At 41.9% G+C, this 25,742-nt stretch overlaps 1 long non-coding RNA gene across 4 annotated transcripts; it reads left to right on the top strand.

Annotated features, from left to right (window-relative positions):
* Window positions 1-552: 552 nt before the first annotated feature.
* Gm4166 lies at window positions 553-18,569 on the top strand. Of its 4 annotated transcripts, XR_872616.1 has the most exons (5): window positions 561-668; window positions 751-856; window positions 4,360-4,407; window positions 6,194-6,335; window positions 15,025-15,487. It is a non-coding gene; the product is annotated as a predicted gene 4166 (long non-coding RNA). The 4 variants fall into 4 exon arrangements; XR_381387.2 differs by lacking the exon at window positions 751-856 and having other exon boundaries at window positions 553-668; window positions 15,025-18,569; XR_872614.1 differs by lacking the exons at window positions 751-856; window positions 15,025-15,487 and adding an exon at window positions 10,694-10,916.
* The last annotated feature ends 7,173 nt before the right edge of the window (window positions 18,570-25,742 follow it).

The raw sequence follows: 25,742 nt of genomic DNA on the forward strand, positions 1-25,742 counted from the left end.
TGTTTTAGGGGGTGTTCCTGGTGAAATTCTTTGTCTTGGGGGAACAAAAAGAACCTGGGAGTCTCAGTGTGTGCCTCCAGGATGCTTGTCTAAGGGATGTAAGAAAATTGGGGGTTTACAGAAGTCTTTCGGTATGGGGCTCATTTCTTCCTGCCTGCTATTTCAGAGAGCCTGCATCACTCTACATACAAATGGGGAATTTTCACGTTTGACGATGATGAACATATTCTAAAAGCAAACGGGCTGCCTCTCCTGAACAGTCGGTACTCTGGGTTCAACGCTTTACTTTTCCTCTCGGAGTAAAATCAAACTTGTCCAGAGCTTCACCGAGACAGCATCATCTACAAGCACATTTCATGCTAAATGGCAGATGGGGCCCTTGCCCTTTCCCAAATCCTAGCCCGGGGCTCCCTTAGAGTGAGGCAGATTGTTGCTTTAGAGGAGAAACATTCCTCCTGGAGGCTTCTGGCTCTCCCTTTTAATCCTGTCTCAAATGGCACCAATTGCAAGGACTGCCCCCTTTGCCTAAGAGCAAGCAAGCTCTTTCTTGTCACAGTGAAGCCGGCTGTGACTCTGTCCCAGGCAGGTGCTGTGGGTTGTGTGGAAACTACATTCAGACACTTCTGATTTCAAAGCAAACTCTGGATTCTGAGCAGAGCCTTGAGCTGGTAAGTTTCACTACCTGATTAACAAATGGAGAGGGGAATGCCTGCCACATTGCCAGGCTTAAAAAGGTGCTTCTAATCCCAGGTAGTGAGGAGGCTGAGACAGGAGGATCTTGTGTTCAAAGTGTTTCTGGACTACAAATGGAATTCAAGGCCAGAACTGATGGTTTAGTGGGACTCCATAGTAAAAGGTAAGGACCGAGGACTACTCCTAAGTACACATCTTGGTGGCAGAGCAACTGCCTAAAGGTCCCGAAGCCTGCTGTAGGTTCATCCTTGAGACCTTAGAAAAAAACATAAAGGGAGAGAGTCCCTTGTGATGTGCACTGACTTTTTCACAATGGCTATCACTGGAAACAAAGATCCTATAGCATTTTAAAGTACAAGATTCTCAAAGAAAGTTGTGAGTTCTTTTGCATGGGCTAGACAGATCTGACAGAGACCCACTGGTTATGCAGTTGAGTGAGCTCTGCAGGCTCTCTCTGTCCCGGTTCAGTGTGGTCCCCAGGGATACTGTGTTCTGTGCAAACTTCAGTTCCCACCTGTATAATAGTGCGGACGAGGTAAGGTACGGTCTAAATATCCTGGCCGTGTGTGAGTAAAATCAGTGCTACAGAGTGTATTAAATGTGCACCCTAGCAGAGCATATGCATGGAGGACTGCATTCTCCAAGTCCCTGTCTGTGAGTATCATAGTCTCTGACTTGGGGACCCCACGAAATACTCTGAGGAAGTCAGGACAACTCTCTGCCTTCCCTCTAAGGGTTCATCAGAGGTCCATATACTCAGCCAGGTTTTCATACTGACAGATCTCCGAACTCCAGTGAGAAGTCTGTATTTCATGCTGGGAACCCAAGACTTCACATCAAGATAGATGCCACGCGCTGCCATTCAACCCGCAGCTTCAAATTTTAAGTATAACAGTGGAGCCTCCTTAAAGACATCTCCTCAGCGCGTGGCGTGTGTGGTGAATGAGTGAGCAAAACCATCCTCCCCTGTCTTGTCATCTTCGCTGGACCATCCAGCTGCTTCCTCCATCCACCAGGGGGTGCTCACCCCCACTAAAAGCCAGGGTTTCTTCCAATCACTGGACAGACAGGGACCACAGCCAGGACCTTCAAAGCATCTTTCTGAAACGTTAATTGTTTGGTTGCACCAAGAGAAAAGAATTTATAAAAAGTTTTGATCTGTTTTGATTCAAATGTGGGTGCTTTTAAACATATATTTTTTTTTTTACCATAGTAACAATAGTACAGGCAAACCAAGCATTCTAGTACATCTGTGTAAGGATCGATTCACTTACAAAAAGTTTAGAAAACAGAGAAAACTCTAGTCAAAAATAAATTGTCAATATTGCAGTTATTTTCCTCTTGAATTCCCTTTCCCCAGAATAGCCTATCAAAATCACCCGTTGGCAGCCAGAAAGCGAAGCCTCCGGCTTGCTGAGTCTTGCTTATATTTCATCACAGTAAAGGACAAAATTTATTTATCAATTTATTTATCGTTTTCTTTTGAATTATCACACACTAACTGTACCCCTATGTGATAGAGTGTCTTATTTCAGTATCTGATTACAGTGACAGATTCTCCTCGGGGAACACCTTAAACAGCCAAACAAACTTCCAATGACAATTAGGGAAAAAGAAAAGAAAGAACAGCGTGCTTGTGGTTTTCAAATGCTGCTTTTTCTCCTAAAGATTTCAAATTTGCTCTTCTCTCTCCAACCGAGTTATTTACACAGTACGTTATTAACTTAAGTGAACTTGAAGGCAGACAAACTTTGTTTGATCAGGACATAACACAAAAGTCCCATTTGAAAACTTGCTTATGTGGACATTTATTTTTGAATTTCAATCTTGAACTTACAAGAAGCCAATGCATCCATTTTAAAACCATGTATGTAAACACTATGAATTTTTAAAATAGCTTTCTTTTCTTACTTTCTAATGTTGGTTCAAATAATGTGGTTTGGTATGCCTTCCTGAGACACTCTTTCCTTGTTTCAGATCTAGGCCTGTTTTGGAGAGAGAGAGAGAGAGAGAGAGAGAGAGAGAGAGAGAGAGAGAGAGAGAGAGAGAGAGAGAGAGAGAGAGAGAGAGAGATCAATTATTTTAGGTCAATTTTACTCAAGCTAGTTTTTTAAAAATTTTAATTAGGTATTTTCTTCATTTACATTTCCAATGCTATCCCAAAAGTCCCCCATACCCTCCCTCCCACTCCCCTACCCACCCACTCCCACTTCTTGGCCCTGGCATTCCCCTGTACTGAGGCACATAAAGTTTGCAAGACCAATGGGCCTCTCTTTCCACTGATGGCCGACTAGGCCATCTTCTGATACATATGCAGCTAGAGACACGAGCTCCGGGAGGTACTGGTTAGTTCATATTGTTGTTCCACCCATTCAAGCTAGTTTTCTGAAAGGAAGAAATTGCCCTAAAACATTTGGATACTCATTCCGTACAGCAGGATCCCATTTCTTGTTGCGTTTTTTATACAAACAAGTGCACTCTATCCCTGTTATAAACTCTTTCTCCCTTCAATTGTTTGAGAGGTATTTGGTCAGACTAACTAGAAAAACTAGTGTGCACTCTCTCTGCTCCACAAAGCTTTCTCTCATTCTAAGCGTTGAGTTGATTAGTTTCTTTCTGGGATCCGTGTCACATCCATCACTCTGTCTCCACTCAGATGTGAACTTGATTGTTCTTTCCTTAGTAACCCATGTCAGAATAATAAAACAAAGCCCAGCTTCCATCTTGCAGTCTCCTCTGCACATCCCACCTTTCTGCTCACGCACTCTTCTTCATCACCATCTGAGCCCATTCCAGGAGCATGTGTTCTTCAACTTCCACCCAAATGGCCCTGTCAAGGTGATCTTCACACTGGAGTCCTACACTGAGTTTTCAGTCCCCATGTAACTCTACCCTACTAGGAGATTCATAGTCAATAAGGCTTCATTTTGTAACAACTTGATCCAGGTTTCAGGACACAAGTGGTTCTCACTGTTCCTGTCTGTCTTCCACACTAGATCTAAGAGGAGCCTGTGCTCCTTTTCCAGTCTTCTCAAGGTGGTTACATGGAACCTGAGGCTGTAAATTTCTCAGTGTAGGATTACCTTTCTACCCACTCCTACCCCTTAGCACCCTTCTCATCTTGTCCACTTCCACTCATAGAATTGTTCATGAGTGCAGCTTCTGAGGCTTCTTGGCTCATCTCTTTTCTTTCCTCACCATTTCTAACCTCTCACAGAGTCCCAGCAGTGACATGTTTTCTTCCCATTTGGCCCCATGTCTAAACGTTGCTCTTTTAGTCGTAGATCATCAGAAACTTATCTCCAGCAGAGTTACAGAGGAGTCCAATGCAGATGGGAGCAAGATATTGTCTACAGACTCCTGTCTAAATTAGAACAGCAGAAAAGAAATACACATTCCTACATACGTGCAAGAAAGGCACACAGCACACTCTACTGTATTTACCTTTAAAAAACAATATTTGGTGTATGGAACCATGTTCTTTCCCTGTGGTGTTTCTGGACCAGACCCCATGATTCTACCTGGATCATCATCTCTGGGTAGACCAGGATACACTCATGTACATAGACATCTGACACAATACTGCTATGTGACATAAGATCTCCCTCCTCAAATTTCCTTCCTGATTAAATCAATGGCCATTGTTTTTGATTAATATTTTTACAGATTGCAGCAGTGCTCGTGAGAGTGACGTTGAAGAATATAAGTCTGCAGGTAATTTGATCCCCAACATGTACTTTGGGGAAATTTTGTGTGACCAAAACCCCCTCTCCTAGTCACCTACCATTTTGGAATAATGAGCCTTTCCCAGTGATACAGACCACCCTTCACTTGTAGTGCTTAGATTTAATCAGATTAGCACTTATAAGAAATTAGCCTCACAACAATGATTTTTGACTTCTTATTCAAGATAGTTAAGGTAGATAAAAAATAAATAATTATACTAATTAATGTTTGTTTAAACACTTAATAAGCATAGAATACATGACTAAAGATGGGCCTTGAATCTTCACAGACTCTTATTTCAGAGTCCAAGTAACCATTCTTGTGGACTTTTGGGGCTTTGTGATAGATGACAACTCAGAAGAAAATCCCAAGTGTGGAATCTATGTCAAATTGTTACCCTTTGTCCATGAAATCAAAGGAGTGAAGATCCACACATGGGGTGGCCAGCTCCCCTGGAGGCCTTAAAAGTTCTACTCGCCTAAATGGTTTTGTTTTCCTTGGTTACATTTTATTTTTATTATGTATATATCTGTGTCTGCATGTGTGCATGTGTGTATGTAAAGCTGTCTGCAGAGGGCAGAAAGCCATTATATCCTCTGGAATTACAGGCAGTTGTGAGCTTCCTGACAGGAATACTAGGAACTGAACTCTGGTTCTTTTAAAGAACAGGGAGTAATTATAACTACTTAGCTCTCTCTCCAGCCCCATCATTCCAGTGTTTGAAAAAGAACTGATGTCTATGATTATATCATCCTTGTTGTCTTAGTTACGGATTTACTGCTGTGAACAGACACTATGACCAATGCAAGTCTTATTTAAAAACCCCACACATTTAATTTTTATGAGTCAGCCATGCTTACATTTCAGAGTACTAATATGAAAGTATTGAAGGCTTAGTCCCAAATGCAGTGTCTGGAGGTACATATTTGGGAAATGATTTGACCATAGAATCCCTCACCTAGCTAGTGGGTTAAAATGTGAATGAACTAATAATATGTAGCCATTATTGAGAAGCTGATAGAACTAGAAGTGGGAGGAGTTGGAGGAAGTAGGTCACTATGGGGTGTCCTTGAAGAGTATATGGCGACCCCACCCCTTCCCCACCTTGTCTACAATGAGATGAGTAGTTTTGCTTTGCCACACTGTGATGAAGAACAGAGAGAACCAGGCGATTTCAGACCCAAAGCAGGCTCTCTGAAACTTCATGCCTGAGCAAACCATTCTTCCTTCTTTAAGTTGCTTCTTTCAGGTGGTTTGTCATAGTGTGGACTGAGGATTGGGGTTGTTCAACTTACATGAGGGTAAAGAATCTACCTCAATTTCACTCATGCCTAGAGGCTCTGCAGCAGACTAATGTGTGGGCAAACAGCAGACTAATGTGTGAGTAACTGTGGCACAGTTACTGCTGGCTGCTTTTAGCCAAATTCACAGTCAGGACTGGGCATAAAATGTGACTCAGTAGAATTTGAAAAGCTTGTATTTTGACAAGAAAGGGATCATTTGATTGAAAGGAGACATGGCAAAGGGAAGTGTGGCTTTAGTTCCATTAAAAAACAGCTAAGTAATTTTTGCTTCTTTTCTTTTCGTGTGTGTGTGTGTGTGTGTGTGTGTGTGTGTGTGCATGTACACATATGGAAGCCTGGAGTTGATGTCAGGAATCATCCTGTCCCACATTTTATTGTGTCAGAATCTCTCAAGCAATACTATAACTCATCAGTATATCTAGTCTTCTCATCCAGCTCACTATGGGGATTCTCTTTCTCTTCATTTCAAGGCTAGAATTATGAGCAACCCAGCTGGAATTTACATGGCCTCTAGGAATCAGAACTAAGGGCTTGCTTCTGCAGAGAAAGCTCTTTAACCACCAACCAATTCATTGCTGCATTCCTAGAAGTAGCTGAGTCCTTTAAACTCAGGTAAGAGGAATACTTCGAACATATCTCAGGTGTCAACTAAAAGGTATCTATGGCAGGCTCAAGAGTGTAAACTCCTTTTGAGAAAGGAGTCCCAGGGTATCCTGATCACATGGGATGGTCTAGAAAATTGTCTTTGGACTTTATTTCCATATAATTTATTTCCATTCAGATTCTTTCCAACAAGGCTAAACTTTCCAGCTACTCAGAGGCCTGCAGCTGTGATCCAAATGGGACTGAATACTGTTAGGGCTGGCAACAGATCTTGGCATTGTTCATGTACTGTTTATTTTGCAGGCATGAAGGATGCAAGAATTATGGGGTCAAAGAGGCTTCCACTTATATTTCTAAGGAAGGCCTGAGCTGTCAGGCAATGTGAGCTCCTTCATGGCAATGTGTGAAGCTGTGAGAGGGAAGCCAAAGTTGCAATGGAGCATCCAGGAAGTAAGTGAGAGACGCCAGGAACATGAATGCCTGCCAAGGAAAGCCAGAGCTAGTGGGTAGCTCCTGGCCAAGGCAGTGGTCACATGGGCTGCTACCAACTAGACCACAGGAATGTAGCTGCCCAAGCCTTTGGAGGATTACATCAAAAGACCACATGTTCCAGATGCTAGACACAGAGCTGTAGGAACTGATGTTTGCCCTGCTGAGTTCTTGCTTTGCTCAAATCCTTCCCTGGTGTCTGTTCTTCTCTTTGGTAATAGGCTGGCTTTGTGCCATGATGGAAGTCAGTCTACAATCTGTATTTCGATTTTTGCAGGGGCTCACAGTTAAGTGTTTGCCTTAAGTCTCTGTGGAAACTCTGAATTCAGACTTTTGAGGCATGATGGACTTACTGGGACTTTGGGGACACCTGGAGATAAAGTGCTTGCTTTTTCAATTATGAGGTAGACTTTAGCCTTTAGTAGCCAGGGAAAGAATCCTACGGTTTATGTATCAAATGTCTCCCAATTCCCAACTCATTCAACTAAAGCTCCCCTTGAAATGTGCAAAGTAAGATTTTTGAAAGATAACTGGATCAAAAGGGCTCTATGACTTAGTTGATATGATAATCTATGGCTGATGTAATAAAAGTGTGGTTTTGCTTTGGGGATGGTTAGAAGCAGGTAGGTATATGTCACTGGCACGGGCATGCAATTAAAGGTTGACTTTCCCCCAACCTTTGCTTTGCTCTCTCTTCCTCTTGCTCTACCACATGTTTTCTGTGATGCTGTGCCTCACTATGGTGAGAAACAACAGAGTCAAGGAACCACAGATGCCTATGAAGTCAACAGTCTAGAGAAATTCTCAATTCTTTCAATTTTCTTCTTTCAATTTTTTTTTCAGTTTGTCAGAGTCATGATGTGGACAGACATATTCCAAATTTTACCCTCTTTTCTTTTGGTTGGTATTTCATATCCAAATATGAAAAGTACCTATATTCTAACTTTATTACTTATTGATACAAATGAGTTTTAACTTTAAGAAATAATTTCCCAGAGATTAAGAGCACTGACTGTTCTTACACAGGACCTACGTTCAGTTCCTCAAACCCCCATGGTGTTTCCCAAACATCTGTAACTCCAGTTTCAGGGAATCTGACATCCTCTTCGGGACTCTGAAGTACTGAATACATGTGGTGCACATACACATATGTGGACAAACACTCATACCTGTAAGGTAAAAATAAACAAAGAACACTTAAAAAGCCACCTATAAATGCTGAGCTCTGAGAAAGTACAAGTAGAGTCATTTCCTAACTCTTTAATTACATCGATGTTCCTATGCAGAAGAAGCTATAATCCTTCCCCTTCTAGTCGAGGAATACAATGAAGATATGTGTTCATTATTGTTGAGCCTTCAGTTATATTGTTACTGGGAGCATATATTAGGACTCATAGTGTCATAGTTAGCTTCATCTGTCAACTTGGAAAGAGGGAATCATAAATGAAGAATTTCCTTAATCAGACTGGCCTCTGGCTATGCCTTTGAGACATTTTCTTAATTGTTAATTAGTATAGAAGTGTCCAGCCTACTGAGGGCCTGCCATGCCTAGGTAAGTGGGCCTGAAGTGTATAAGAACGGTAACTGAGCAAGCCAATGGGAGCAAACCAATAGGTAGCATTCTTCTGTGACTTCCGCTTCAGTTCCTACCTGCAGGTTCCTGCTATGGTGGATCACAACCTTTAAGCCAAACAAAGCTTTACTTCCATAAATTGCATTTGGACAGACAGGATTTTAACACAGCAACACACAGCAGATGAACACAAATGTAGTTCTATAATTTTACTCTATAAGAAAAATAAAAACATTTATACATGATAAAAATATGATATTAATATTCACATAGCCATTTTTTATGATTAAGGTTAATATTGTGAAAATGGTCATCTTACAAAAAAGCAACCAACAGATTCAAAGAAAGCCTTATCAAAATTCCAGTGGAACTCTGCACAGAAATTGGAAAAGTTATCTTAACACTTCATACTGAAACACAAAAGTTCAGAATGAACAATCCCAGAAAATAAAACCAGTGCGGAAGTATCACCATTCCAGGTTTCAAGTTATTCTACAAAGCTATAGTATCACACTGGCATAAAAATAGACACATTGAATGATGGACTAGAATTAGGGGTCTACACTCAAGCCCACCTGATTTTTGGCAAAGAAACCAACAATGCCCACTGGAGAGAAGACAGCATCTTATATAAATATTGCTGATCAAACTGGATAGCATCCTGTAGAGCAGTGAAAACATTTCATATATTTAAAAACAGATTAACTTTAGTAAAATTCATGATTTAAGCTTGTTTGACACTTTTTTTTTTTTTTTTAGAAAAGTGTTTTCAAATGACAATTTTTTTTATGAGTCTACAAGAACGGGCATTATTTGAAGTATCCCTATTGCAATTAAACTTTAAAAATATTTTTATTTACAATGTTAATTATTTCAATTAAATTTCCATAGTAAAATGTGTAGAATACAAAGTGACCAGGAAGCCTGAGGGTAAAACAGGCCATGTACCCAGCTTTCACTCCTACATCAGTTGTCCTGGCCTCAACAAGCTAGGCATGATCACAGGAATTCTAGCCACACACTCAGATGTGGTTTGCTCTCCTGTTATCTAAATCTGCTGGGATATCACCATTAACACTATGAATGCCCAAAACATAGATATATAAATGTACTAAAGCTGAAACAGAACCCCTTGAGAATTATTATGTTCTTCATGTCACCAATCTTGTGTTCTGTAAGGGGCCATATAATATGAGAATGAATCAGGCTTTCTTTGTATATGCAAGCTCTTTGCTTTTGGGGCCAGTTCACACATCTAGCAAGATACTGGTCCTAATTCCATCTGTAAGAGGGCATCCTGTCCAGAGAAGAATTGGAATTTACTATGCATTTTGGAAATACCAATGAAGGACTCTGTATGTCATACTGGGCCACCATTGACCTCCCCAGTCTTAAAAGAGATTTTATCCTTTGCATTAGTGCTAACATCTCATCCCCATATCCTCCCACCGGATCTGAGCAGTGATCTTACTCTGGTCTACAGTCTGGGTTCTGCTGCTCAGAAGTTTCTTTATAAGTTTCTGAGTAAAGAGAAATCGTTAGAACAAGAAATTTACCCGAAAGACACATAGGGTCAATCAGTTAATAGATCAGTTAATAGAAACATTCTCATTGTGTTTTCTAATAATATACCTGAATTTCTGTGTAATGATGAAAATACATTCTATAAAAACAGATAATAGGAAATACAACGTTTTCTAAGAGGGTACAACGCAGGCATACTTGGGCTAGAACCATAAATATGGTCAGGAGAACAGCTAAGAAGTACTGCATATAATTATCTCTCTCTCCATAGAGCTCCATAGCTCCCCACAGGAGAATCATCTGCTCTATGCCATCTGCCAGCTGTGGAGTGAGTGAGCCCAGCACTCCCAGGTCCTGGAATACACAGTGTAATTAGTGCACTAAACCTTAATTTATAGACGAGATTGTAAATATAAAAACAATTACAGCTTAGCAAATCGATTCCTTTGCTGCAGTAGTGACTGTTCTGAGGATTTTGCACCTAGCTTTCTTTTTATATTGGGCTACAGGATCCTACATTTATCTCAGACAAAGAACTGCTCTTCTCTGTCCAACTATATGTTCCACATTTTCAATTATCGCCAATGTCCTCTGCTGCATTATCAATGTGACATGTGTTGAAAAGTCTATACAATATGGTATTAATTTTGAGGTAGCTGTGGGCTCACTTGTTCGCCTTTGAATCAAAGGCTTCCCTCTCCTTCCTGCCTGGTGATTGGTTTGTCTGGATGTACCTCTGTTGCCCACTCTGCTTCCTTCATATACCACATTCCCTTCCCAGGATGGTTCATCTTCATTTTCAACTCAACAAGATTTAGAATCATCATGGATATCCTCTGAGAATGTTTCCAGGTTAACTAAGGTTTTGTAACCCACCAAGGAGTACGCTAGAGTCCAGAACTAAAGAAAAAGGAGAAAGCAAGCTGAAGACTTAATACTTCCATGTCTCCCACCAGGTCGCCCTTATCAAACCTCGAACTAAAATAAACTTTTTTCTTATGTTGCTTTGGTCAGGTATTTTTATCATAGCAACAAGAAAAGCAGTTAGCCTACTGTCATCTCTCATCTCCCTCCCTCACCTCTCCCTCTTCTTCCCTTTAAAACAGATGACAGTGGCCATTATTTTCCACCCCCTCCCAGGCTATCTGGTACTCACTTCACAGCCCAGAATGTCTTCGGATCAAGACAATTCTCTTCATCTTCCTGTTTTGCATAGCCCAGAGAATGAGGTGCTATAGGTCACAGGCAGACTTTCAGTTTTGAATGAAGAGGCTTATTAAATGTGAAGCAAACAAAATTAAACAAACAAACAAACGGTGAGTAGCAGGCAGACAAAAGCAGCAGATAGCCAGGCAAACCATCATTCAACTGGGCTTTCCAGCATGATTGGGACAATCTCCCTGAGAGAATAAACAAAGGAGACACCATCAAGTTGAGGGCTTGCAGCATACAGCAGAAACTGACTGGAGAAAATGAAGCAGCCTGCTGGAGTTCCCAGTTTGTATTTGGGCATGAGTTTCTCCCCGACACTACAGGGAACTTTATATTATAGAATAACAAAGAGTAATATGTTACAAATGGGTTACAATCTAGCTGCTCTCAAGGTTGTAATGTTTTAAATTTCTATTAGTTACTTTCTGTTTTTCTCTCTCTGTATAACACATTCAGGATGGGGGGTAGTCTAACACAAGACAAAGGGCCTTGGAAGGAGCCCTGAGGCAAACATACTCAGATATGCACTCAGAGTAGTGGGTCTACTCATCCAGATCTTGCTTTCAGAAAGCTTAAGCAGTGTATCACAATGTAAATATAATAATGCACATTGTATGTCTTAGGTGCTGGAATTGCAGGCATATGCCACTACATCTGACATTGTTTTCCATCTTAAAAGAGGGTTATTTAGAAGTGTATGTTGCTAAGTGGGTCACCAAAAGCATTTAGACAGTTTTGTTAGAACAACCTATGGTTATACATTGGTGCCCTTTTATGGGTGAGTTCTAAGTTGCTATAGAGCTTCAGTGTTTGAAGAAGGGTGATGCTATGAGGATATTGGATGTGGCATTGCAGTTAGGATAGCTTAGATTTAAGATTTCTTCAAATAACTTTGAAAGACAAAACTGCTTTGCAATGCAATTTCTCTGTTACTTTAAAATATATATTTTATATTTATTATCATCATGGTCTTGTAGAAGGCTCAGAACGTCGAGGACAGAGCCTGTGTGACTGGAGTGTCTCAGCAAACACACAACTTAATGCTTGAATGGAGGATGCTTTCAGAGGCGCTAGCTCAAGGTCTTGTGACAGGTGGCAGTGGTGATTTTGGAGATTCTTGAAGCAAGATTTTATGGGAGAAAGCCCCATAAAAAGAGGAGAAATAGTTACAGTCAGGAAACAGCTGGAGACTCTGCGGCCTTACCATTGCACTTGGGCTCAGCTCAGGGTCCCATACCTACTGTCACAGGGGAAGGAAGCCAGCAATTTAGGATGGTGGCAAAGAAACTGTCTTAGGGTTTTACTGCTGTGAACAGACACCATGACCAAGTGAACTCTTATAAGGACAGTGTTTAATTGGGACTGGCTTACAGGTTCAAAGTTTCAGTTCATTATTATCAAGGTGGGAATATGGCAGCATCTAGGTAGGCATTGTGCAAGAGAAGCATCTTCATTGGAAAGCTTGTAAGAGAACATGGGATTCCAGTCTGCTAGGATGAGGGCCTTAAAGCTCATACCCACAGAGACACACCTACTCCAACCGGGGCATACCTTCTAATACTGCCACTCTCTGGGCTGAGCATATACAAACCATCATAAAAACTATGTCTCAATTATTTAGAATAACTTCTGTCAAGGGCTGAAACTAATGACTGCCCCCCTACCCGACACACACAGATGAAGTAGAGTGAAGCATGTTGTTTCCTATGTCCCCATCTCTCTCTAGAGTTAACTGCCCTGGGGGATGCTAATGGTATATTGTAAGGTCATCTATTCCTAATTCTCAGTGTGTCAACGTCTAAGCTTCTCCAGCCCTGGAGAAGTAGTTTATGTGAACCATTTACACTCACGATGCTGGCCCTCTTACCTGAAGGCTACTCACAGTCCATTGCAAAAGTCAAAGCACTTCCATCTTCGTTTGAATGGCAGCAGTAGCATGCATCTTTCTCATACTGAACAGACTCATTCTAAAGTCCATGTTCTCGACCCTCGGTGGGCTTATAGTGTGCTGGGAAACCAATAAAATCAGGCATTTTGAGATTAAGTAGCTTAACGTATCATCTCTAAGAGAGTTTAGTTTGGGGCAGAATAAAGAAAGCTGGGGTCATCAGGAAAAGGCCAAGGTCATGTCACTGGAAGGACAAGCTAGAAGGACTACAATCCTGCCCTTACTCAAGGATGACACATTCTGAGGCCAGTGACAGACTCCAGGAGCCTCAGATGGTTCTCTGTCTGTATGATAGTACCTTCCCTTGTGGTTCACAGTTATGATAACATTTAGTTTATAAGTTAGACAAGTGGATTATGAACAATAACTATTAAGATAGAATGTTTATTGAATAAAACTTAATAATTATTTAATTCTAGCATTTTCCATCTGCTATTTTCAGACCTTGATTGACCACAGGGAACAGAAGCCTGAGAAAGTGGGGGCATTGATGAGGTGGCCCCTGCACGGGAAGCTCCTGGGGAGAAAAGTGCTGAGGAGGTGATCCAGGCCCCATGCAAAGGAGGGCTGTGGATTAGGAACCATGTGAGTCCTTATGGACCGATGATGCAGGTGTTACATCCCAAGTCCAGGGCAAGACGGAAACATTCTGATATTATTTTCAGAACTTCAGACTTCACTATGACAAAACCAATAAGCACGTTAGGCAAAGGAGTGGCAACTTGCATTTTCATGATTGCTGTGTTTAAAACCAATGTTCATCAATGCTGTTTGAATTGAACTGTTGGAAAATAATTGTAGCACTTAAGGGCATAATAGCATTGATTCATAAAACAAGGAGCTGGACACAGGAGTCAACACCCTCTGTTGGGGGATGAGGCACAGACAGCCCCATGCTTGACATAGCGTGCTTTTATTTGGTAATTCATTGAAAATGATGGGGTAGTTTAGATAAGAATGGCCCCCATTGGTTCAAATATCTTAATGCTTGGTTACTAGGGAATGGCACTATTAGAAAGATTAGAAGGTATGGTCTTTTTGGAGTAGGTGTGGCTTCACTAGAGGAAGTGTACAGCTGGGAACAGGTTGAAGGGTTCAAAGCACATGCCAGGCCCAGCATATCTATCTATCTATCTATCTATCTATCTATCTATCTATCTATCTATCTATCTACTATCTATCTATCTATCTATCTATCTATCTATCTATCTATCTATCTATCTATCATCTATCTACTATCTATCTATCTATCTATCTATCTATCTATCTATCTATCATCTATCTATCTATCTATCTATCTATCTATCTATCTATCTATCATCTATCTATCATCTATCTATCTGTCTATCTATCTCTATCTATCTATCTATCTATCTATCTATCTATCTATCTATCTATCTATCTATCTATATCTATTTATCTGCCTGCAGATTAGAATATAGTTCTCTGCTGTTGCTCCAGTGACATGTGTGCTGCCATACTCTCTCCATGATGATAGTGGAATAACCTATTGGAAATGTAAGCAAGCCCCAATTAAATGCTTTCTTTTATAAGAATCATCTTGGTTATGTAGTCTCTTTACAGCAGTAAAACAGTGACAAAGCCAATTGATTTTGCTAATCTCCACTGAAGAATGTAAATCAATTTATGCATGTATGTGTGTATTTGTTTATATATGTGCAGGTAAATCTGTGGATGAGTGTACATACACATACACATGTGTATGGGGGGTACATCCTGAGGCTAGAAGACAGGGTTTTGTTTCCCACCTTCCATTTCTTAGAATTGTCCACCTTGCTTTATCAAGAGATCATCTTGCCAGACTGAAACTCCACAAGAACTCTGAGTATCCGACCTATAATATGCAGTGATCTATTTCTCTCCATCTCCCCAGTACTGAGATTACAAGCATGTGCTACTGTGCCTAGCTTCTTTTTGTTTTTCCCCTGCAGGTTCTGGAGACTAAGGACGATGCAAGCACCTCACCAGCTGGTCTAGATTTCCAGGGCCATTCTGCACACTTTCAAAACTTCCTGCGGTGCTGCATAGACTGTGCACATGAGAACATTCTTAGGGTTGAGAACATCTCCTTGGAATGCAATCTGTTTTGATAGCATGTGGAGACTGATTTGATAACTCACAGCAGCACACATGAATGTTTCATTCATTTTTCATGGGGACAGTAACTTTTTTGGCTTACACAATGCCCGGCTGCAAAGAGCAGGCCACATCCATCAGAGTGACATACTGCAGAGCAATGTGTTGCTTGGCACTGGAAGCATGAAGATCCGCCCTGTCCTAGATGCACAGAGCACATCAAATATGGAAGCAAATGTTACTTGTGATAGCTGTGAGAATGTCCTTAGGGGTCTTCTAAACCCAGAGGCACACCCTTGGCTTGGAGAGTTAGACATCAACTCTCTTTTTAAAATTAATTAATTAATTAATTTTTTACATTTCATATTTTATGCCCCAGCCCCCCCCCCTTGTCCAACCTCTAACTGTTCCACATCCCATACCTCCTCCCCACCCCACCCCCTGTCCAACTGACCTCAAAACTTCCTGGGGCCTTCAGTCTCTTGAGGGTTAGGTGCATCATCTCTGAATGAACACAGACCTGGAAGTCCTCTAATGTATATGTGTTGAGGGCCTCATATCAGCTGGTGTATGCTGCCTGTTTGGTGATCCAGTATTTGAGAGATCTCGGGGGTCCAGATTAATTGAGACTGCTGGTCCTCCTACAGGTCCTCAACTTCTTTCAGCCTTTCCTAATTCAACAACAGGGATCAGCTGCTTCTGTCTGTTGGTTGGGTGTGAATATCTGCATCTGGCTCTTTCAGCTGCTTGTTGGGTCTTCTGGAGTGTGGTCATGCAAGGTCCCTCTTTTTGTGAGCACTCCATAGCCTCAGTAATAGTATCAGACCCTGGGACATCCCCTTGAGCTGGATCCTACTTTGGGCCTATTGCTGGACCTTCTTTTCTTAAGGCTCCTCTTCAGTTCCATCCCTGTAATTCTTTCAGACAGAAACAAGTATGGGTCAGAGTTGTGACTGGGGAATGGCCTCCCTCTCCCTCATTTGATGCTCTGTCTACTTGCTGGAGGTAGGCTCTATAAGTTATCTCTCCCTACTGTCGGGCATTTCATCTTACGTCCCTACACATCAACTCTTAATGTGGAAAAAGTCCATGCTTCACAGCTCCACCTGTAAGGTCCTGCAGATTTAGGATTATTATTGCATTGTGCTAAATTGGGTCCTCCCAGCTCAATGCAAGCCATACAGAGAATGCACCATGGCCTTTGGTAAGGAGTCTCTCTGGTGTGTAGAGAGCACACATTTTCCTGTGTCCTGTTCCTTTCTCCATTCATTATCTTGTTCAATCAACTGACAAATGTACATTGAGAAAAGAGGATTGAAGTGAACCCTATTGGGCTTCAGGGATATAAAAAGGAAGGAGACATAGCCCATTCACAGAAGCTGCACAGCCCAGGAGAGGTGAAGCATCTCTTTGCCGCAATTCTGTGGGCTTCCTTCAGTGACATAAGGCGATGTCTGCAGACAGGGGTAGATTTCTGCTGTTATCTAGTGGGTTGATGCTGGGCTGCTACAGTTTACATACCAGCCCCTTATAACTAGGACTCTATGTAGCCAAGACTTGAAATTCAATAATGAATGCTACTAGGTAATTGTGGCTTGGAAGGTCTTTCTCCCTATGTCCTGATCTCTTCTTCATTTCCAACTTCTTGACAAAAAAAAAAAAAAGGGAAAGTTTCACTTTAAGCTCTTTGGGCTCCTCCTATGTGATGCTACCTGCTCCTCCTGTCTGATGTGGTCAGTATGGTCTCTTTCTGGTCCTTGCCCACCCCCACCACTCTGCTGTCCCCCTGTGAGTCAGACCTCCACAACAGACACAGTCTGTCTACCCTCTGCAGCTGTCCCCTGCCCCTGATCTTTGACCTTCTGTTATGTTATTCCTGTTCTCTCTGGGTTGGAAATTCCCTATCCCTGTTGCTAAATGGTTATGAGTCCTATGGTTAATCTCAGATGGCTTGTGTTACATGGAAGATGGTTCTTAGGTAAAAATCAGAAGATAAATTTACTTTTATCAGTTTAGTTTTTTTCTTTTCTGTGGAACCTCCAGCCCGAGATCTGAGTGTGTTTGGTGGATCCCACCCAGACCATGATTTCCTCACTCCCAGGCAGCCCATAATATATAGGTCCTTATATACCTTTGGACTTTCCCTCCATAATGACAGGGTCCTTATGCAACATACCTTACCCATAGTTAAGTAACTGAAAAACTCTTAATTCACGACTCTCTCTAAAATTTAGCTGACCATTCCAAATTCATATAATAATTCAAATAGATTTCATGATGTTTTGTTTGTATTTATATGTTCCTATACATCTTTGTTTTCATGTTCATGTGCATGCACACATGGATGGAGGCCAGAGGACAACCTTGAGTGACCCTCCCCAAGCACTATTTACCTTCTGTTTTGAGACAAGGCCCCTCACTGACCCAAGAATTATCAAACAGGCTATACTGGCTGGCCAAAGAGATCCAGGACTCTCTCTAACTCTACACTTCCCTAGTGCAGGGGTTATAGGCACATTCCACCACTCCTAGCTTTCTTTCGGGATTCTAAGATCAAACTCAGGTACCTGAGCTACTGAGATGTGTCTCCAGTGCATAATGCAACTTAAAACATTAATGATAGTTGTTTGCATATGTGTGCAGAGGTCTGGCAGAAAGATTATCAGGGTCTTCTCTGGTATGTCAAATACACAGTGAAGAACTGCCCTTGGCCTTCATAGGTACTTCCAAGGTGCTTTCTAAGGACACTGAGGCTTCCTTAGAAAATTGTTTTAATACCTTCCTGGCCATTTGTAAAAAGAGGATCTGGAATTCAAGTTTTGAGTTATTAGTATTCACTGACACACCTTGAGGCCTTGATAGGAAAAACAAAAAACAAAAAACAAAAAACACACATTGTCCTGATGGCATCACAGAATAAGGAGAATGCTGACGTGTGAAATGTAAGTTCTGAAAGCTTATAATGATCACTGAGGTGATATTCTGGGCCTTTTACAAAGCTGCAGGTCCTTTCACACCCAGTTAACTGAAACATCACATGTTTTTCTCTGGATGTGAAAATGGAGAAAAGGCCTACTGACCTGTCACCAAAGATCACGAGATTTCTCTCCATCATCCACTCTTGTATAGCAATCCTTTTTGTGTAGCTGTAGTTATGACTTTATTATCTGTCATAATATATGCTAGTCTCTATAAAATAAACACAGGTGCATGCAAGTTTATTCTGTCGTTGTTTATATAAATATCACAGAGACACTGAAAGTTTTAGCCATGTTGCTATTTGTATAGAGACGCATTGGCTGGAAGCTGGAGAGACTGCTCAGTAGTTAAGGACACTGGTTTGCTTTGGCTCAATTCCCAGCACCCATATGGTGGCTCACAACCTTTTGTAACTCTAGATCCAGGAGATCCAATGCCATCTTCTCCCCTACACACACACACACACACACACACACACACACACACACACAGACGATACACAGACACACAAGGGAACAAAACATCCCTAGAAATAAAACTAAATTTAAAATACTAACTAGATTAACTGCCATTAACTTCTGACCCAGAGGCACTGACCACCTGGAATGTGTCCAGTGTATTAACAAAAGATCTTTTTTCTGATTATTGAATTGCCTATGTAGTTTTGGGACAGGAGCAGAGAGGGCTTCTTGGAAGGAATGTTAACACATTCCAAAGAGCTCAGAGCCTTCCCTGACTGGCAGGAGGCAAGACTTTCCTCTTTCTGAAGACCTTTCTTCACTAAGTCAAATCTTAATTCCCGAGGTCTCTGACCTCACAGCCTAATACTGCAAAATAAAGTAAATGTGTGATACTTGAACATGTATCACTTAAAACTCACTGTTGTACTTACAAAATAGATTATATTATATTTGTATATCTTATTATTATGCATATAGGCCACCTAGTCATAACACTGAGTTAAAAACAGTGGGACAGAAAAATTGTGGTCCTGCTGGAAATAACCCATGCTTCTGTGTTCATGTGGCCAGCCACTAACAGCACATGCTTCAATGTCTGGAGTGTGTGTAACTGCACAATGATGCAAAGTTTTGCTCAGGCCATTCTTTCCAGGTTAGTTCATGCTCCTGACTGGTCAGCTGACGTTTTCTTTACCTTTCCTTCTTTCAGGTTTTTGCTTTCATTGATAGATGAGGGCCACCTGTTGCTTCCTGTGTGGTCTGTAGGGTTTCTTGTACACTTGTATGTTCAGTCCCACCATCTCCCATCTCCTGTGTGTGAAAAGCAAATACAAGTTCAGTGACAGTCTGAGATGTCTTTGTCTTAATCTGATTCACACTGTCTCCTCTGGATTCCTTTTAAGTTTCACTTTGTGTGTGGTATGTATGTGTTTGCTTATGTGCGCATGTGTGCTTGTGTGTGTATGTGTGCATGCAATCATGTTTGTGTGTTGTGTGTGTGTGTGTACTTGCCTGTGTGTGTTTACACATAAATAACGGAAGTCACCTTCAGCAGCCATTCCTCAATTACTATCCATCTTATTTTTTTGTAACAAAAATCACTTGCCTGGGAGACACCAATTCAGCTAAGCCATAGCAATCTTCCAGTCTCCACTTTCTCGGTTCTGAGATTACAAGTTTTACCACTATGCCCCAAACCCTCTCTTTTAATTTAGATTCTCTGGATCAAACTCATCTCTTTAGCTTCGATCCTGGTTGGATTTCTCAAGAGCAGAAAAATTCCTTTTCTTCTTGCTATTACTAAGGTACCACTGGACTAATTTCTCAACCTGCTCATGAAGATTGTATCCAGTTCTCTTAGCTCAGGTCCCATCTCCTTAGAAGGGAAGACAGCTGTGGCTTGGGAGATCTACTTCTCTGCCTGTGTTATCTATGAAACATTAACCATCCACTTGGTTATGTGCCTCCTTGGAGACCCTGTGTGTCTCTTTGCCACACTAAAATCTTGCCATGAAGAACTATTCAGTATAGAGGTCTCAACAAGATACAAGCCAGAGAGGAAATTCATCAGCTAATTGAAAAATTGGCATAAACAACATATCAGAAAATTGGTATGCAATGTCTTCAGTATCTTACTATCACAGGAAAGATAAAATTTCCCAGCCATTTGCTAAATGTTGACTCTTGAGTGAAGATTATCTGGGTTGCACATTATTTTTCTTTTGTGAACTGGAGATGTATGCCTTGTATACAACTTCCAGATTTGGTCTTTAAAATGGAGCACAGAGCAGTTGACTAAACTCTTTAGGTTTCATGGCCATTCCTCTAGACTTATGCATTTGTTTTGCTTGTGTTTAAATATGCAGAGCTCCCAGGGGCTAAAACAGCAACCAAAGAGTACCCATGGCTCCAGCTGCATATGTAGCAGAAGATGGCCTTATTTGGCATCAATGGGAGGGGAGGTCCTGTGGAGTTTTGGTGCCCCCAGTATAGGGAGATGCTAGGGTGGTGAGGCAGGAGGTGTGGGCGCACCCTCATGGAGGCAGGGAGGAAGGGAGATGAGATGGGTTGAGGGGTCTACAGAGGGGAAACCAGGAAGGGGGACAACATTTCAAACATAAATAAATAAAATAACCAATAAAAATAAATAAATATGCATCTGCCTTCTCTTAACCACTCTTCTTGATATTTAGACATGCAATAATTCAATAAAAATGGCCCCCATGAGTAGGCTTTGAGACACAGGGACTGACATTTGTCAATTGAATAATGACTGGCCAGAGCAGAAACATAAAAATGTAGGAAGAGGGGACACTGGAGAAGCCAGTGGGCTGAGCTGTAAGAATCGGAAGGCTCTTGACATTCGTGGGGAACTGGACAGACAGGTCAAAGCAGTGCAAATGAGAGGTTTCCTTGAATCTTAATGCTACATGGTGTATGGCTTTTGGGGGAGGGACCTAGGAGAAAACACTATTTACCCCAGATAGCCCAGCAATGACAGAACCAAGGAATGACTCCACCCAAGTGTGCCCGAGTGAACCACGTGTTTACTGGGGTTACTTAAAGGAGCACAGGTGACTCAAAGGCATCTGAAAAGGCAAATCTCCACCTAGCATAGGTGACAACCCATGATATATATATATATATATTTTTTTTTTGGCCTGGATTTTCTTTCATTTTATTTGCAATATAGTTTTTGTTTTTTCTTTTCCATTTTTTATTAGGTATTTAGCTCATTTACATTTCCAATGCTATACCAAAAGTCCCCCATAGCCACCCACCCCCACTCCCCTACCCACCCACTCCCCCTTTTTGGCCCTGGCGTTCCCCTGTACTGGGGCATATAAAGTTTGCGTGTCCAATGGGCCTCTCTTTCCAGTGATAGCCGACTAGGCCATCTTTTGATACATATGCAGCTAGAGTCAAGAGCTCCGGGGTACTGGTTAGTTCATAATGTTGTTCCACCTATAGGGTTGCAGATCCCTTTAGCTCCTTGGGTACTTTCTCTAGCTCCTCCATTGGGAGCCCTGTGATCCATCCATTAGCTGACTGTGAGCATCCACTTCTGTGACAACCCATGATATATATGATCTTGAGCAGGATCCTGCAAATCTTCTAAGTCTCAGTAGCATCCTGAATCTATGAAGTTCTCCTTGCTTGCCAAGTGTCTGAGACTTCCTATTCCCTCCAGGAGGGATTGTCAAAGTTCAGAGGAAATAGCTATGCCTTCTGCTCTTGGCCTATGCGTTTCCCCTCTGGTCTTTCCTTCCTTACTTACTGCTATAGTTTAATTGTATTTTTTTAAAGCTCTTGTTTGAGAGTCACATGTTAATGTAATCTGGAGGAGGGGGTCTTTGCAAATATTTAGGACTGAGAGAGATCCTGAGAGTCGGTCCTCATCATGCTCTTGGGTGTTCTATAAGAAGGATGGAGTCCTGAGCTAGCATACTACTGAGTCTTGATGAGTGACGTTATAGTAAATGTGGCAAGAGGCTTTACTGGATGCTGAATAGACACCGACGTCCTTGGGCTGCTCAGACTTCAGGGCCATGAGCCAAGGAAATTTCAGTTTCTGATGAACTACAGTCTCTAAAATGCCAAAAGGAAACAAATCAATTCTCCAATTGCATGCTCACGCCAAACATTCCATGTGCAGAGCCCACCTATCCTCACTGCTCATATAAATCTTCCTCAATACTGTGCAAGGCCACAGTTTCATTCTTTGTCTCTGTCCCCTATCAGATGCAGGATTGTCAGGGTGGAGCCTTTCCTTTATCCCCGTACCTCATCACCAAACAAAGGAGTGGACATGCCCATGAAATTCATCTGTTGAATGAATGAGCAGCCATTCAGCTCAGTGGAATTTAATGGTTTTTTTGTAAGCAGTATCCTTCCTATGTTGTGGGGATGGTTTCCTCCGGCGGCAAGCAACTCCTGGAGTTTTAAGTCAATTACACTAAAGCACAATGAGGAACTTCAGCTCCTTGGTCACTCCAGTCCACACTAAGTCTCATGTGTTTCTGTTGGCCGTGCTGATGATCAGTGTGTCTTTCCTCACTGCAAGGACTAAGAGGCAGCGCTGATAGTCCTTCTGACTGCCTAAGGGTCTCGGGCTTCTCTGGAAGATTCTATCTGCTACTTGCAAAGATGTGTTGCTCTTTGATTTTAGTACCTCATCGTAATGTAGCAATACAGTTTATGTCTTCAAATAACTGGATTCCGAGTTCCATTTGCAGTCTTGCTGATGAATTTTATTCTTTCTGTGACTCTCCGGCTCCCTGGCTCTTAGCATAGTCTTTATGGGAAGTCATTTGCCCTAAGGGTTTTGTTGATGATGGCTACTCAAGATAAAGGCTTCCCCTGCACACAGCCACAAGTGCAAACACCCTATCCATGGCCACCCAGAATGCAATAACAGTTTCACAGCAGATTTGTCACAATGATGCTAACACAGAGATGGCCTCTGTTTGAGGAGCTTGGTGAAATTTAACTGTTCATGATACTTCAATAAGAACCTCAGAGGTGAGATGTGCTTAGAAAACCCTCACATTTTAAGAATTGGTCTATGCCCAAGCTTCCTTGCTGAATCAATCCCCTCCATAAGAACTTGAGCTTATCAGCCAAGAGTTCTCCCTTTATTGCTCTATGTCACTGGTTTTCAACCTGAGGGTCATGACTCTTTTGGGGTCCCATATCAGACATCATGTGTCTGAAGTATTTGTGATTATGGTTCATAAAAGTAGCAGAATTATAGTTATGAAGCAGCAATGAAAATAATTTTATGGCTGGGGCAATGCAACACGAGGAGCTGTTGTACAGGGTCGCATCATTGGGAAGGTTGAGAAGCACTGGCTTTCCATGTACAGTCTTTCCATGTGGCCCTGAGCTCTCCTACCTTGTCTAACATCCACATTGACACTAAAGTCCCCGGCTCGTTTTGGAAGTCTCTTGCTGTTAGCTTCAGTGTACACAGGCTTGCTGGCTCATGCACTTCTGGGACGTTCTTCTGTATCTGCTCCCCATCTTCCTGTAAAGGCACTGGAATTTGAGACGTGTGTTACGCATCTGGCTTCAGGTGGGATCTGAACTCAAATCCTTGTGCTTTTCTCATGCCAAGCATTTTACTCGCTGAGCCATCTCCCCAGCTTCAGGTTTCAACATTTATTAAAAAGGTAACCATTTTCTTTGTTTTCTCATTAAAATTAGGTCACATCTTACCTATTTAAAAGGGGGGGGGAATGACTCCCCTTTTTAATGGCCCTCACTATGAGCTGCTGGTAGAAGAATTAACCATCAATTTGAGTGTTACACATAAAACAGCAATAAATATGATATTCATAATCCAAAATGAGCCTCATCAACCATTTCCAAAGAGCACCCCGTTTGTTTAATGGCCTTGCATTAATACATTGCTGTGAAGATAATGGCTCCAGACTGCTCAGCTAATGAGCAGCCTGCCACTGGGTAGACATGCAGCTTGGAGTCATAAGCCTATTGAGAAGGTGAGAAAATGTAGGGTTTCTCCTTCAGAGCTGAAAATAAAAGTATAAATAAGCCATAAACCTCCATCAGAAGGGATGGGGTGTTGCTTGCAAATACAAACCGCACACTTCTTCCTGGTTTTTCTCTAAGTCTGAGATTTGTAGGTGAGAAGATTGAATGTGGACATTTCTTCCGTGGAGGGAGACTTGTGAGCAGAGGGCAGCTGACAGCTCTGCTTTGAAATGCTCTGAGTATCTGTCTGGTCCCATTGGCTCATGGCAGTTTGTTAAATGTTCCATGTATGTACTGCAGAACACACCAAGAGCAAAGCTCCCCACAACATCCTGGGCTATCTTTTATAAGCTTAGGAATCTCTGAGGATAAGGCCAGTGACAGAGTGTGGCTTTGTCTTCCAGAATTATGAAGACTTGAGGTGAATGGAAATTGATGGGAGCATTCCTCTTAGGATGACATGAACATCTCTGAGTCCTCTCTCAGTCTCTTCTCCATATATCTGTGGCTTCAGTAGAATTTCCTATGCATCCATTTTGGAATGGAAACCACAATTAGCCATGAAGTAATGTGCATACATTTGTCTTACAGGTCCAGATCATGGAAGTATGAGTTTGCTCTACCTTATTCCATTTTTATTTTTATTTATTTATTTTTTTGATGCAGTAATTTTGGAGGAAGAAAATGAGTGGATTTGCAGGAGAAAAATGCAACTTATCAGCAAGCACAGACATTGAACACCAACATTAAGGAAACAGTTAGCAGCACATGTGTGCCAGCATCACACGGACATGTTATCAAGTAACACAAGCAAGCATTCTTTAGTTCCCACCCTCCTGCAATATCTATACCTAAAACTTCAGCCGCCTGGCTGTCTCTTACTTCATTCCACTCACGTTTCATCTGTATTGCAGCTCCCCTGTTCCACTGCCATTACCTCCAGCCTGAATGACTACCTGGTCTTGGCCTGTGTTTTTCTATTATTTTCAGTCTTCAATTCAAAATGACCAGACATGTGTGTAGGGGTGTGTGCGTGTGTGTCACATGTGTGATTGCACTCAACCACATATGCATGTGTGGAGGGCAGATGTCAATACTGAATGTCTTCCTCAATCACTCTTTACCATACTTTTTTTGAAACGGGGTCTTTCCCTAAACTTCAAGCTCAAACTTTTGTCTGGACTGGTTGGCCAACAAAGTCATGGAATCTTCCTGCCTCCACCTCCCCAGGCCGGGAATTATGGGTATGGGCTACTATTCCAGGCTTTTTATATGGGTTCTGCAGATCCAGACTCAGGTTCTTCAGCTCTTTAAGCTGTACAACAAGCACTTTGCCCATGTCCCTAGCCCCAAGCTCTCAGAAAGCTAGGTATGGAACTGAGGTTGTCAGACTTGGTGAGTGTTTGCCCACTGAGCAATCTTGGCGGTCCCCACAGTAGTTTCTTAATGTAGATTCTGACTCATGCTTTGCCTCAAGCTTCCTTCCTGCCCTGTTTGCAGTGCCCCAGTGGATTCCCATCTACTGAGAATTCAGACCACACTTTCTGATGGCCCAAAGAGATGAAGGAGGTGGCTCCCTCCCATTGGTCTCTCTCTCTCTCTCTCTCTCTCTCTCTCTCTCTCTCTCTCTCTCTCTCTCT

This window comes from Mus musculus, chromosome 12 (genome assembly GCF_000001635.26).
Source record: "Mus musculus strain C57BL/6J chromosome 12, GRCm38.p6 C57BL/6J".
In the NCBI taxonomy this organism is placed as follows: Eukaryota; Metazoa; Chordata; class Mammalia; order Rodentia; family Muridae; genus Mus; species Mus musculus.